General features: G+C 44.8%; 1 protein-coding gene across 3 annotated transcripts in view; it reads left to right on the forward strand.

The window, feature by feature from the left end:
* bsna (bassoon presynaptic cytomatrix protein a) overlaps nt 1–8,441 on the forward strand; it is a 102,349-nt gene extending 93,908 nt beyond the window's left edge. For 2 of the 3 annotated variants that reach the window (XM_035645940.2, XM_047331255.1), the window contains exons 14-16: nt 195–347; nt 1,155–1,251; nt 6,817–8,441. The gene's annotated coding sequence lies outside the window, so the exon portion shown is untranslated. The remainder of the gene's footprint in view (nt 1–194; nt 348–1,154; nt 1,252–6,816) is intronic. The other variant, XM_047331256.1, reaches the window with a different exon arrangement.
* Nucleotides 8,442–8,637: the final 196 nt, after the last annotated feature.

The raw sequence follows: 8,637 nt of genomic DNA on the forward strand, positions 1-8,637 counted from the left end.
AAAAGTGTCATGTGATTGGACTGACGACTCGTGTACTCACTGCAATCTGAATGTTGTCCTGTTGTATTTTACCTCAATGGATGAATGTCCTGCCGCCGCGTGGTGCCGATGTTGCTCCGACATGCTGTCTTCTCTAAAAATGAAAGGAAGAATATGTATTAACCGGCTGATTCCCCCCCCCCGTGCATTTGCAGGACTATGTAAATGTCAACTGATGAAGTCACGAGGCCTCGTACCAGAAAAACCTGTGAAGTTCCCCCTGCTTTTGTTTTACTAAGAGAGAGAGAGAGAGGAAGGAGAGAGAGAGAGGGGGTGTTAAGGACCAGAGAGGAGAGCTGAGCATACTGGTGAGTCTTTCTTTTTCATTTAACCTGCAAACTGTCAGTTATAAGATGCTGTCAGACATACCCTGACTTTTTCCTGATTATTTTTATGGATGGGCTGTGTGTGAGAACGCTAATGTCCTGCCCACCACACAGGGACACGGTTATCAAAAACGAGCTGCGGCGTGTTTATGTTGCAACAGCGACTTTCACCCAGTTCACCTGATGGTCGAGTGAGGGTTTTAAACATGACTGTGCCTTGACAAAATGAAAGACTACATCCATTAAATATGGGTCTAATGACCATGGACGACAGTCTCCATCCGACATGAGGCATCGCTGTATCATTACGCTTCACGTCGGATGCATCAGAAAATTAATTTGACCAATAACCCAGCTGTAATTGGAAACTGGATCTGGTCATGATGAATCTGAAACCGGTAATTGCCATGACTCCGGCCATTGTGGCTAAATATTCATATCACAGTATAATTTTAAGCAAGTAATGTGTATACGTCATTATTTATTTGTTGTTTTTTTCAGCCTTATTCATACTGTAAACCACAACTCTGACATGAGATGCACATTCCCTGCAGACTAACGGTGTGTAACCGTGACCCTCATCAACTCAATGAGGAAAGCATTTCTCAAATTGTCCACTAAAATAAAAGAATCTAGAAATCGATATGACTGTATGCAGCGCTCTGTGACTAAAAACCATTTCCTGTCGGTCCACTGAGCCACAGTTAGAGGCTCTACTGTGGTCCGATAATGTCCGACCTTTCCGAGGCTTGTTGTGTGAAATGCCGCTGCTGCTTCTTCCTTCTGCAGCCAACACGGACTGGGATCCTCCGGACGCTCCATGTCTCAGGCCTGAGTTCACACAGGACACAGAGAGAACGTGCCGCGCTCTCTGACAGGCCAGAATGTAAGTTTACTGTACGTCCGCCTCGTCGACCCCGTCCACTTCTTTTCCCCTGTAAAAAATAAAATTTTAAAAAAACACACTTTAACGTCTAGACTTACTAGAAACTAGACTAACGTGTAGGGATTTGACGTGGCATGCAGTGGATGTGGAGAATCCAGATCATGTGATTTTTAGCAGCAGCTGGACTGTACTTGCAGGATGACGCGGCACTGCTGAAAACTGAAAAGGAAATTAAAAAATTATAATTATAAGTGTCGTTGATCAGATCAAATAACAACTCTGACTTGATGTTTCGGCAAAACATGTCAAAAAATATTAAACGGAACACTAATCTTACACTTTTGAGGGGAAGAAAATCGTGGGTACTGTGCACTAGAGCGCAACTTTAATTTAGTCATCACTCCGGGGCATTCGCATATCTGTGACGCTGCTCCGACATATCTCCGTTTTTGTCATGTGTCGCCTGTTTTCTCTAGCGCTGCCTCAAGCCAGGTTTGTTGCTGCCTCGTTGCAGCTGATCTGATGTGCTGTGGCCCGCCCTTGAAAATCACTGGCATCTGGGCTGTGCGAGTTTGAAAGCCTGCAGTCAGCTCAGCTCGGCCGGAAACGAATCAGCAAAAGTCAGTTTGTTCCGAGAGCACGCCATGCGATTCATAAAAACCAATAACTGATTTAACTTAATAGAAAAAGATTGACGGCGAACTGTAAAACTCTAAATAGGATCAGAATCAGGATTACGCAGATTAATGCAGATGGCAACTTAAATAAATAGTTTAAATTACAGTAATTTAAAGTAATCCTGTAAAGTAAAGCAAAATTCAACTGAGAGTGTCCACGAATGGAGCAAAAGTAGCTAGTGGCAAAACACAGGAGCCAGGGGGAAATCAACAGGAACAACATCACAGGTACAGACTGGGAGCGAATCACAGACGAACCGACAGAGACAAAGGGAAGCACTGAGACTAAATAGACACACGGTGGGCGGGGCCAGTTGAACACAGGTGAGACACATTAGGAACAGGTGCAGCCAATCACAGGGGCGGGAGACACAGGCAGAGTAAAGACACCAACTACAAGAGGAGAACAGGAAGTGAAGCAACACAAGGAAAGGGACTTCAAAATAAAACAGGAAACAACAACAAGGGATCAAGAAACTAATATAACGGATACACAAGGAAAAGTACAACAAGGGAATAATCAAATCAAAATCCACAAGAGTTAATTAAACCAAGAATAACCGTCCATGAAGAAAAACAAAAAGACTTCAACAGAGGTCATGGGGGCGGAATCATGACATGTGGCTCTCGATGAAGCAAATAACCCAAACAAAATACTCAGTGCCGGCGTTTAAGACACTGAGCATAACAAACTGAGGTGTATTTTTTGGGATTCTCGCTCTTCACTTCGACGTCAACATCAGAGCCGAGTCGGAGACGTGACAGACACGCTCAGACCCCGATACTTAAACATAAACCAGTGAGAGAACCAATTCAAAATGCTGTTTTGTATTAATAGAATACCCATGAAAATATGTGTGAAAAGAAATGCACTACATTATAAAGACAACATAGAGTACAGTACGTGGAGGTGAAGCAGTTGAGCATTTAGAGGTTCAATCCAGCAAATCTTTATCTTTAGTAAATCCCTGGGAAGACTCGTTGTGACATTCTGGTGTGATTAGATCATGACTTCTCAGGTTCCACTTTCAATACATGGAAAAACTGTGACTTATCACAATTAGTAGTTGTCACTGCTTTCCCCTTGACAACTACTCGTCCCAAATCGGCATCAGTCTTTGGAGACAGAAAACTGCACCTTGTATTGGTCCCTATCAGCCTCGCGTTAACCATGTTATTCTCTTTGCCACCGGCACGTGGTTTCCCCTGTAAAAAGTGACGACTCTATCTATCGTACAAAGGAACTGCACCGACACGGAAAAAGAATATCGTTCTCCCGGCATCTACGCCCAGCGATGGAAATGTCAGACGGTGGAACACAGGCGAAATGACATTTAACTCAACTTGCAAGAGGAAAAGAATCTGGTCGACGGGGGAACAAAGTGTGGGCGAAGAAGGAGAGACTGATAGAAAAGGAGACGAATCGAGAGAGCTCCAGCACTTGAGAGGATTCAAAAATGACACGCAGTTTGCCTTTCTTTTTCTCCACATCATTAATACAACCTAACTGAACAGAATTTTGACACGTTGTCTCCTGCTTTGGACAGTAGCCAGGCTGCCGCCGCCGGAGCTTCAGTGTGCAAACTTCTTTCTTCTCCTCCGCTATCTCCAAAGTGGTGTAAAGTACCTGCAGTGCCCGTCCTGCTACCGCGGCGTCTTCGCGACAGCGGCCAAACAGTCATACCACCTGGAACCACCAGGGGCCACCAAAGTTGCCCCGTTGCCTCTTTAAAAATTGAAAAAAGGTCAAACAATGACCATGACCTTTCATTTACCTTAACCTCCTCCGAGTCGCCATCCGAGAACCATGAAATTGCTTCAAAAGAATTAGTCATGTATGATTGTGATTATTTGCAGACAGGATTGAACAAGTAAGGAGCTCATTTCATGGCATGTGGCTGCGACAAAAGTGTGCAGATGTGTGTCGTGTGAGCTCTGGCGTTAAAAAAATAGAAGAAGCAGCAGCAGCAGCAGCAGGAAGAAGATCTCCTACAGTACGTGCATCTTCCCTTCCCGTCTGAATTACAGTATTTTGCCTCGGCGCAGCGGGTCTCGGTGCTTTTGATTTTGCACCACGGGGGGAAGTGAACAAGGCAGTCGTATCTCAGAGTGTGCACAGTGTTGAATACGTGCCACCAAAGATAACGCAGCGCTGAGCCCGAGCAGTGTGTGTTTCTGTGCGCTGACTAACTGCCTCGTGTGACTGCTGCGGAGAGAGAGAACCGTCTCTCCTCCCACACTCCGGTCCTGCTGTCAAACATCACTGATTTGTGTTTCCTTCTTCTCTTCTTTTTGCTTTCTCACTTTCCCCGCCGTCTTTCCTCACACTCCGCCCTGTCAAGCGTCTCGCTTTTTCTCATTTCTCTCTCTCTCTCTCTCTCTCTCTCTGCATGTCTTGTTTTTTTCTCCGCTTGTCCAACTTTCTTTCCTGTACTACAAATGCTCTCAACTCTTCCTCTCTCGCCCTGGTCCTGTGGGGGTTATACACGATGAGGGCAAACACAGAGCGGACACCCATCAGCGATAGTTGACCATTTCATTCCAAAACCACTAATGTGAATATGTTGTTGGAACAGCCTCGACCTCTCCGGGAGGTAGTAGAACCCGGCTGCAGGTATTCGCTCCCATTCAGCCACAAGAGCGTCAGTGGGTGATCGACCGTTGGCTGTTGTCGGCCTGGTGTTCACTGAAACACGTAGAGTCTGGGGCGGTGTCGAGATTTATTGTAAACAATATCTGTTGTTCAAACATGTTACTAGACCGATAAGGAAAGAAAAAGAAAACGCTGACGAGACAGAAACGTGCATACTGTTCGCCGAAACCTCAAAAAAGAGGCGGGACTCATGCACGCACTTATATGTCCAAATGTCATATTACAAACAATAACCGTTCAGCAGCGAAGGGACCCTCCATACTAGTGAGGCCCTCCGACACACTGACTAGTTATCATATTTAATATACTATTTATTTCTTACACTCAAAGCCAAATTGACCATGTTGCCACTTCACGCAGGCGCCGTCAGGAAAAATGACACCGAGTTTGAGGAATCGACGAGTGGCTCTGCTTCAACTCTGCAAGAGGCTGAAGTCGGCCGACCCAAATTTATGACATCATTTATCGGGACGTCCGACAGCCAGTCGGGAGGGATTAAACGCTGTTGATACATTTGTTGACTTCTAATTACCAAACATCGCTGCTCTGTCGCTCCGAATATGGGATACAAATTGCGCGCCAAGAACTTCCGGCAATTATCTGAAATCTACATGAGTCACGTGACGTGCAAACATGTTGGACTTCCGTTGTCGCGACTCTCATTAGACAGCTCTGATTGAAACACATTGTGGAGTCACTGGACTCTGGTGTTTTGCATTGGGGCGAATCACTGCAGTGTCTACACATATATAAATATATATATATAAATATATATATATATATATATATATAAATATATATATAAATATATATATATGCAGTAAGGTGGCGGTTAATGGCGAGGAGCCAGGGTGAGAACGACGAAGTGCCGCTAATCACTGTTGAGCAAATACTCACACGAAGGAGATCGAACGCCACTTGTCGGCCTCGGAGCTGTGAAGCAGATGTGAAGTGGCAGATCACTGAAGAGACTTTGTTCCTGTTCTGTCTGACACGGGTCCTTCAACATTATGTTGACAGGGGCTGCGTCAGCGCAGGCCTCACTGACATGGTTAGGAACTTCTACGGCCTCATTCTGCTGCCGCCTGCTTCCAGCTGGTGCGGGCTGGAAATACTCACATAACAACATTAATAATAATAAACATTTTTAAACGAGAACTATTAACAAAACCAACATTTTGCATAAGTACTGCTCATTTTAGGATCCATTTTGTGAATTGCTGCCGCAGGATGTACAGTTTTTTCTTCTTCTCAGACTCCTGCTGCTCCCGCCGTCAGGATTATTTTGCAGGGAGTCGTCGGAAAAGATCTGAGGGGCAGAATGTTCTTGTAATGAATAAATGAAATGCATTGACCAGATGCTGACGCACAAAGACTCGCCTGCATGCAGGATGGATACCAGCAAGCGATGGGCTTTCCAAACCTCAAATCAGAGCCACTGATTTCATTTAAAAAGGATAAAAAAAATTAGATTCAACAAGGTTCATTGCACGCTCTACTCGCTATGAATTCTGACAAGATGGTCGCCTTCGCTCAGCAGCAACCTTTCCCTGCACATGTACAGTATAGATGCTGTGGTGAATAAAACTATTAATACATTTCCGTTATGTTACTCTTTTGAAATGAACACTAAAAAAGGCTGGCATTAATAAAAAATAGATTAAAACAGATCAATGCAGATGTATAAGGTATTATCATCCACGTTATTGTCTATATACATATGTATACACACATCTACACATGTACATATCTTAAGCCCATCCACCATCTAGTGGCCAGTTTATTTTTTACATCATTACAACTCTATGTAGGATTTAGAGGCTTCATGTGTGGGTTTTTTTTATAAAAACAAAATGTAATATATATATATATATATATATATATATATATATATATATATATATATATTTAAAGCTGAAGGTGACTCCACTCTGTCCTATTCTGTAGTTCGTAGTCTGGTTTCAAACCAGTGCACAATCCAGTTTTGATTGGTCGGTGCACAAACTGTTGAGCTCATGTGTCGTGAGATCGAGAGATTTCCTATGAATGATACATGAGAAATTTCCAAGTCTCATTACAGGATATGCAGTGCATCACAAGCAACAGTAGCCGCCGGGGAAAACCGACTCACAAAGCCTCTGTTGTTGGTGCTGTTGTGCGTTGCGGGGTCGTACCAAATGGGTTGTGTTTAAAATTTTGGCCTGAATTATTACTTTTTGGGGGTTTTTTTCCCAGATCATTCCAAGCCGACATCAGTCTCCTGAAGGACGACCCTCGTTCATCCCCTCCAACCCGTCCATCCTGTAGCAGGTGGACACACCTCCGCCTCTTCCCTGGTGAAAAGAGAAAATGGTGGCGAGGGGGCATGGCGCCAGACGAGAAGAGGGGGACCTGCGCTGACATCGGCGGAGACCGAGGGGGCCGCTGGGAGTCCGTGCACCGACTTCCACGTGGACGTAGCACTGCAGCTTCGACGGACGAGAGATTTCGAGCGCCGCTCCGGTTCTGCCCCCGTACACGGCTCCACCATCCATTTCCGACAAAAGCTGCTCTTTCCCGCTGACAGTGAACAGGAAATGGCAGCTTTTTCCACAGGCATGGTGGCGTGCTGGGATCCTTCTGTTTCACAGTCCCGTGCTCAAAACTAGGAACAACAGCCTCTCTCCTCTTTTTCTATCTGCTCTCAAGGGTGGGGAAAAAAAAAAGAAAAAGAAAGAGTGGGAATGGAATTCTGAAAAAAAAATAATAATAATAAACCCCGCAGGTTTTTCTGGTACTGAAGACCCCTTGTTGCGTCACCCGTCGAGACGGACGCCGAGCGAAGAAAAGGTCCGACTGAATGAATAGGACGACACTGACGATGTAGCCAACTCGGGGGGCGAGGGCGTCTTGCGCGCACTCCTTCTCCGCGGTTTGCTCTGTTTCTATTTACATTCCAGATTTGGAACTGTTGGAACCTTTTCCTCTTCCTCACCAACCCCCCGCGTTCCTTGAATGACGATTCTTCTTTATTTCTAATCCCCCACCCCCCCACCCCCCAACAATCTTCAACTCGCCATGTCTTTAAAAGAAGTGTTTAGTGGATTTAGAAGAAGAAGAAGAAGAAAAAAAAATAGGAATTTGGAATGCATGGAACTTTATATCCAAGACCTTACACTGTTCATCGTTACTTAACCGAGGCCATAACGACACTGGGGGGGGGAAAACCAAAATCCGAGCTAGGCGACGTGAATAATGACGAAGCGGAGAGATTAGGGAAGCAACACAGGATCATGGCCACAGGAATAAGAAGAGCCTTTTGGTTTCGGGATGCGTTTTTTGTTGTTGTTGCTGTTGTTGTTGCTGTTGTTTTTTGGGGGGGGGCAACGCTCTTGGAGTAAAGCCGCGTACAGTATGTGGCCGGGCTTGTTTCTTTTCTTCAGCCATTACAAAGCCATTCAAACAACATTTACCTGCAGCGCGCTCGTGGCGTTCTCTACAACCGCTCCACGACACCTGGCCATGTTCCCCCGTTGGCCGTTTTCTCTTGATTCATCTTATTCTAGTTATTTTTTGTTATTTGCCTCATGTTTGTGTTGCAGGTTACCAATATCGCCTTAATCATTTCTAAAGTTTTATTTTGAAGCAAAGGTATTTTTTATGACATTCCTGTAAACACATATTTGCATCGTACTCTTTTTTTGTTTTGTCTTTGGAACGTGGTAATATCAACTGGAACACTGGCCACAGTGAGATTAATTCATCCTTTTTGGAATTTATCTTTGTTTTTGATAATTGTTTGTGGTATTATTTATTTATTTATTTTAAATTTGATTCACGTTTTGTAATGTTTGTTCACCTTCATCAAACCCCCCCCCCCCCCCCCCCCCCCCCCCCCCGTCAAGCTCCTGACTCGAATTGACCATCAATACTTATCAAAGCAATAGAGTAAGAGGGGTGGGAAAAGTGAAGAGCACAATCCTGTGTCGTTTCGGGGACAAAAGTTGCTGGAGCAGAAACGTGCGGCCTCCGTCTGTCCTACTCGCGACGGATGTACCACTCAAGTTTGACTCGGGG

The sequence above is a fragment of the Scophthalmus maximus genome, chromosome 3, assembly GCF_022379125.1.
Source record: "Scophthalmus maximus strain ysfricsl-2021 chromosome 3, ASM2237912v1, whole genome shotgun sequence".
Taxonomy (NCBI): domain Eukaryota; kingdom Metazoa; phylum Chordata; class Actinopteri; order Pleuronectiformes; family Scophthalmidae; genus Scophthalmus; species Scophthalmus maximus.